This window comes from Hyperolius riggenbachi, chromosome 2 (assembly GCF_040937935.1).
Source record: "Hyperolius riggenbachi isolate aHypRig1 chromosome 2, aHypRig1.pri, whole genome shotgun sequence".
NCBI lineage: Eukaryota > Metazoa > Chordata > Amphibia > Anura > Hyperoliidae > Hyperolius > Hyperolius riggenbachi.
The window spans coordinates 150590137-150597206 of NC_090647.1; positions in this window are offsets into that span (position 1 = coordinate 150590137).

The following is a 7070-nucleotide window of genomic DNA, read 5'->3' on the forward strand; positions in this document are numbered from 1 at the left end:
GAGTCAGGACTGGGTCAGACTACAGTGTGACCCTCACTAATAAGAAATTACAACTATAAAACACTTTCTTAGCAGAACATGGCTTCTGTGAGCAGGAAAGAGATAAAAAGGGTCAATAGTTCATAGATTTTAGCTCTGGCATACTTCAATGAATGTGTCATTGAGCAAAAACATTAAAACAGTAAAAACTTAAAAAGCAGATTTAACCCTCCTGGCGGTTTGCAAAAAAATCGCCAGGGGGCAGCAAATCTTTTTTTTAAATTTTTTTTTTTTTTTTTCATGTAGCGAGACAAAGTCTCGCTACATGATAGCCGCTGCTCAGCGGCATCCCCCCAGCCCCTCCGATCGCCGCCGGCGATCGGAGATCCGGAGATCCCGTTCAAAGAACGGGATCTCCCGGAGGGCTTCGTGACGTCAAAGGGGATTCCGATCCACCCCATAGAGCTGCCTGGCACTGATTGGCCAGGCAGCGCACGGGGTCTGGGGGGGGGGGGCGGCTGCGGCGCGACGGATAGCGGCGGATCGGCGGGTAGCGGCGGCGATCGGGCACTGCACGCAGCTAGCAAAGTGCTAGCTGCGTGCAGCAAAAAAAAAATTATGCAAATCGGCCCAGCGGGGCCTGAGCGGTGCCTTCCGGCGGCTTACCCCGAGCTCAGCTCGGGCTTACCGCCAGGAAGGTTAAATATAAATTGTGTATTGGAATATCTTAAAATGGCATTTATAGAAGATGGAGGATAGATACAATTGTTTATGTCATTAGTTTATTTTTACCTCTGGAGTCCTATAACTAGTTTGCCACTGCGGCAATATATCTAAACACAGACAAACACAGAACATTTATACTGCACTTTTCTCCTGGCGGACTCAAAGCGCCATCTATGTCCCGCAGGACTTCATATTAAATTGCTCTGGTCCATAAGCTGAAAAACCCCTTAGTGGTGAACTAGTTTTAACTTTACAACTACAATTAATAAATGTGCAATAAAAAAAAACTGCATATAAAGGCATATTGAAAACTTAATAAATAAATTGTTTTAACTTTACAACTACAATTAATAAATATGCATTTAAAAAAAAACTGCATATGAAGGCATATTGCAAAAAAAATGTTTTTGTAGTATAAAAATGCAAAATTCCTTTTGCAATGAATCATAGGTGGCTTGACTAATGATAGCCTAGAGCCTCATCACTATATCTCCACACCTAACACTAACCACCCTCTCCTCTGCCTAAAGGTGGCCACACATCATACAATGTTTAACATTCCTTTTCGATGTTCAAATGTTCCCTAATTATGAAAAATAGTTGCTGGGATCTATACATCAAGAAATTGACAATCTATTCTACACCATTCAATTTCCATCAACATTGAAAATAATGACCAGAACGCTCTGAAACCTCCATTAATTCTCACCCACACCAGTGCAGGATCTGGTAAGCCAAGCCAATCCACGTAGACAAACAAGCAGGATCTTCAAACCAGATGCGATAGATGAAAACTGGTATTATTGTATCTGTAACTCCGCACACAAAGACAATACATCCATAGGATCAACTGACAAGTGTCGGGCTCAGAATCTGCCCTTAGCCATAGTACTAGTAGTCATCATTAACTTGGTGTTTGATGCAGACATTCCTCTGCTGCTGTGTCATCAACTATGACTAAGGGCAGATTCTGAGCCCAACACGCGTCAGTTGATCCTGTAGATATATTGTCTTCAAGTGTGGAGTTACCAATAAAAGAATACCGGTTTTCATTTATTCCACCTGTTTTTTGTTTGTTTCCATCAAAATTGATTAGAAAAAATCCACCACTCCCAATCTTTTATTTTTCTAAAAAAAGAGAAATTTAATCAGATTTCATGGATGAAAAAAAGCTTGTTTGTCTCATTTGCCATTAAACCACATTATTTGGACGGAAGGTGCACGCTTCTATTCAGGGGTCTAGTCCTGGAAAAAGAAGTGAGTGGACTCACCCGGAAAACCCCTGCGCCGCGCTGCGCGCGGCGCGCCAAAATACGGGCGTGGTCAAGCATAATGTGGGCGTGGTCATGGGTGGGGCCAAATATACATGACCTTATCAGTGATGTAAAAGGTCTGCCAGGGAAGTTTGAGCTCTGCCGTAGTGTATCCCCCCAAAATAGATGTAATCTGACAGCATTTCACCAAAAAGACACATAATCTGGTAGAAGTTCCTCCAAAATACAGATAATATGGAAGTGGTTCCCCCAAAATAGACAGTGTGGCAGCAGCAGTTCCCCCAACATACACATAATTTGGAAGCAGTTCCCCAAAATACGCGAAACCTGGCAGCGGATCACCCAAAATACACGTAACACCCAAAATACATATAATCTGGCAGCAGTGGTCCCCCAAACATACACAATCTGGCAGCAGTTCCCCAAAATACGCATAATCTGGCAGCAGTCGTTCCCCTAACATACACATAATCTGGCAGCTGTTCCCCAAAATACATAACAGCAGATAATCTGACAGCAGTTCCCCCAAAATAGGTACCCCCAGCATAGGTAGCCAGGTCTATAGGTGTCCCCAGTATAAGTAGCCATGAGTATAGTAGTCCCCAGTATATGTAGCCAGAGGTATATGTGCCTAGTATATGTAGCCAGGGGTATATATCCCTAGTATATGTAGCCAGGGGTATACGTGCCCAGTATATGTATCCAGGGGTATACGTGCCCAGTATATGCAGCCAGGGGTATACGTGCCCAGTATATGTAGCCAGGGGTATACGTGCCCACTATATGTAGTCAGGGGGGTATATGTGCCCAGTATATGTAGCCACGGGATGCCCAGTATATGTAGCCAGGGGTATATATGCCCAGTATATGTAGCCAGGTGTATATATGCCCAGTATATGTAGCCAGGGGTATATATGCCCAGTATATGTAGCCAGGGGTATATATGCCCAGTATATGCAGCCAGGGGGTATATGTGCCCAGTATATGTAGCCAGGGGTATATATGCCCAGTATATGTAGCCAGGGGTATATATGCCCAGTATATGTAGGCAGGGGTATATGTGCCCATATGTAGCCAGGGGTATATGTGCCCATATGTAGCCAGGGGTATATGTGCCCAGTATATGTAGCCAGGGGTATATGTGCCCAGAATAGGTGTCCCCCAGCAGGAGGAGAGCAGCGCTGTGGAAGGAGAGCTGTGAGCAGCACCTTAGGGTGCTCTCCTTTCCTCGCTCTCCCCTCCTGAAGTAATGTGCGCGCAGCCGGCAGCGAGCGGGACTTACCTCTCCTCGTCGTCGAAACTCCGGATCTGCGTGCCACAAGTCTGGTCTGATACAGACCAGAGCAGCTGCACGCAGATCTGACGCCGGAACGAGGAGAGGTAAGTCCCGCCCGCTGCCGGCTGCGCGCACTTTACTTCAGGAGGGGAGAGCGAGGGAAAGAGAGCACCTAAGGTGAGGGGAGGGGGGGGAAATGGCCCCCCTTCTCCACCGCTGCTCACAGCTCTCTTTCTACTGCGCTGCTCCCCTCCGAACATGGCAGGGTGAACGGCGTCCACCCCAGGGAAATAGTAAGTGGACGCCGTTCACCCGCGTCCACGCACCACTCGACCCCTGCTTCTATTGCTTTCTTCTTGGAATTAGACATTGATATATGTTTCTCCTTTGAACTAGCAGTGCACACGTCTGGTTGGCACTATTGACATCTAATCAGCAAGCCTTCCACACAGGACGCTGGAAAGATTGTTTTGCCAAGTGTCATATATGTGTTTCGCTCAAATTGTTTCCTCAATTTATGGGATGTGCCATACACTTGTGTTTTTCCTCCTCTTGAAGTGAACCAGCCTCTATTGCCCCATGGTGTGCCTCCAAGACCCCCCTGCGCGCCGCTATACCCCCCGCAGTGCTGGCGACACACAGCGTGTCGCCAGCACAATGTTTACCTCTCACCTGTCTGTTAACGCTGCTCCCCCGCCTCCTCCGTATCGGCGCTACCCGCCCGCGTCACTTCCCTCCAATCAGCGGGAGGGAAGGGACGCGGGCGGGTAGCGCCGATACGGAGGAGGCAGGGGAGCGGCGCTAACAGACAGGCGAGAGGTAAACATTGTGCTGGCGACACGCTGCGTGTCGCCAGCACTGCGGGGGGTATAGCAGCACGCAGGGGGGTCTTGGAAGCACACCATGGGGCAACAGAGGCTGATGTTAGTGTGCACAACCAGCCTCTGTGCCCCACTAGCATAAGTAAATCCCACCTCGGGTTCTCTTTAAGCATTTTACAATTGAAAAAGTACCTACAAGTAGGTAAAAATTACTACCAAAACTATTTAAAGTATTTTCTTGGTTGCTGCTGGTGGTTTAAAAGGCATTTTATGTCAAGGCGTGAAAATATCACCTATGACATGCAGGAGAAAAAATGAATTGCATGTGGGCCTAGGGATTGTTTAAATGGTTAATATTAGGCCTAGTTGAAGGGTCATGTCTAGTGGTAGGGTTTGTAAAGTATAATGTTAAAATTAGAACTAGGATTGACTTACATCGTTAGGCGAAGAGGGTGTGGATAGTGAGGGATTAAGGTCAGTATTAGGCAGAGAAAGTAGTGGAAGGGAGGAAGTTTGGGAAAGTGCAGGGCACAAGGTTTATGCTATAAGAGGTAGGGAATTAAGGTCAAGTTAGAGCAGGTAATGAAGTAATTTGCTTAATATCAGGAGTGAAATAGAGGGAGTTCTACCACCAAGCATTCTGACTGAGCTACATCTCCTTGGGGAGATAAGTTTGAGCACTTTCTGTCATAAAGTCATGGGACATGCTGGGACTTGGAGTTTAGCAAAGGCTGATGCTATCTCTATAAACAGGGCTGTGCTTGGTGGTGGGGTGAAAGTAGAGTAACTAATTAGGGACTCAAATAGGTCTTAAAAAAAAGATGACATCCAGGTTTGATTGTTCCAAAAGTTATACAAGGCTATGCTGGTAACATTTCAGAACCAGAGCATTTTGGATCCTTCTTTAATGCTTGGAGGTGGCCAAAAAAAGCTTTTTGCTATAAATTCATCATTGCTGATATCATTCAGTCATTCCTAATTTTCTCCTGAATGCCAATTTCACAATGGAAAATTAGCAGCACAGTGTTCCTCCCTCTCCTCTGACCGAAAGCTGTGTGTGGTTCCATGCTTCTAATGTTCCCAGTATTCAGTATGTCTGAGCATTTCAGCATGTTGTTGCATGTGGTTGGGCCACCGATTTAGGATGGCCCCACTCTCTCTAGAGAACTACACCCACCATAGATCTCTATAGTGAGATATACAGGTAGAGCTGCAAGGGGGCCGCAACTACTAATTCTCTCAATCTTATAAAGGGGTCCATCCTTCAGATCAGCTGTTATGGGGCTGGGGCTGAAGATTACGATGTCCACACTTGTTTTATGACCCTTGTGAGATGGGCTTCAAGGCTGTGAGGGCCATAAGAGGTTAGCAAGGGCAAGGGTGTGAGCATTAGAGGGCCCTATCAAAGTTTGCTGGGGGGCCCCAGGATTCCTAGTTACACCCCTGATAGTGAAAGTATATTTAAAGACCTCTGTGTATATAGTAAGTTCTTTATATAACTTACATCCTGATGTAAGTCAGTGCAGTCAGGCCCCTGAAACGTTAAAGGATACCACAACTGACATGTGGCATAATGAGATAGACATGGGTATGTACAGTGCCTAGCACACAAATAACTATGCTGTGTTCCTTTTTTTCTTTCTCTGCCTGAAAGAGGTAAATATCAGGTATGTAAGTGGCTGACTCAGTCCTGACTCAGACAGGAAGTGACTACAGTATGACCTTCACTGATAAGAAATTCCAACTATAAAACACTTTCCTAGAAGAAAATGGCTTCTGAGAGCAAGAAAGAGATAAAAAAGGGGGAAATTCTTATCAGTGAGGGTCACACTGTAGTCACTTCCTGTCTGAGTCAGGACTGAGTCAGCCACTTACATACCTGATATTTACCTCTTTCAGGCAGAGAAAGAAAAAAAGGAACACAGCATAGTTATTTGTGTGCTAGGCACTGTACATACCCATGTCTATCTCATTATGCCACATGTCAGTTGTGGTATCCTTTAACCACCCTGGCGTTCTGATTAAATCGCCAGGGTGGCTGCGGGAGGGTTTTTTTTAAATAAAAAAAAAACTATTTCATGCAGCCAACTGAAAGTTGGCTGCATGAAAGCCCACTAGAGGGCGCTCCGGAGGCGATCTTCCGATCGCCTCCGGCGGCAAGAGATAACACGGAAGGCCGCAATGAGCGGCCCTCCGTGTTTCGCTTCCCTCGTCGCCATGGCGACGAGCGGAGTGACGTCATGGACGTCAGCCGACGTCTTGACGTCAGCCGCCTCCGATCCAGCCCTTAGCGCTGGCCGGAACTGTTTGTTCCGGCTACGCTGGGCTCGGGCGGCTGGGGGGACCCTCTTTCGCCGCTGCACGCGGCGGATCGCCGCGCTGCAGCGGCGATCAGGCAGCATACGCGGCTGGCAAAGTGCCGGCTGCGTGTGCTGCTTTTTATTTGGTGCAAATCGGCCCAGCAGGGCCTGAGCGGCAGCCTCTGGCGGTGTTGGACGAGCTGAGCTCGTCCAGACCGCTCAGCAGGTTAAGGGTATATGAATAGTGCTGCAGTGTTTTGTTATTTATATGTTTATTTGCTGATGATTTTTTTTGCAGGTCAGTGTTTTATTTTGTGTTTTGTTTTTTTAAATCCTTTTGACAGCTTTTTCTGATGAAACTAACATTGCATGGAGAATAGAGCTCTTGCTCCACCACTTCTAATAGCGTCATACTTTCACACCTGAATTCAATAGGAGATCACTGGAAGAGAAAGCAACACCAGAGGGTGCTACTCATTCCCTATGTGAATAATGCAGTATTTGCATTATGATGTATGGTTTGCATCTGCTTCCGCATTTGAAATTGATCTGTAAAGGGGCCAACATAAAGCACACCCAACTATAATGTAAACATAATGCAAATCATCAATGTGCGCATATGTTTTTTCAGGCAAAGTCACAAATAAGAGTTATGGATTTCTTCCTGATGGAGTCATATTTTGGCAGGCGTTCC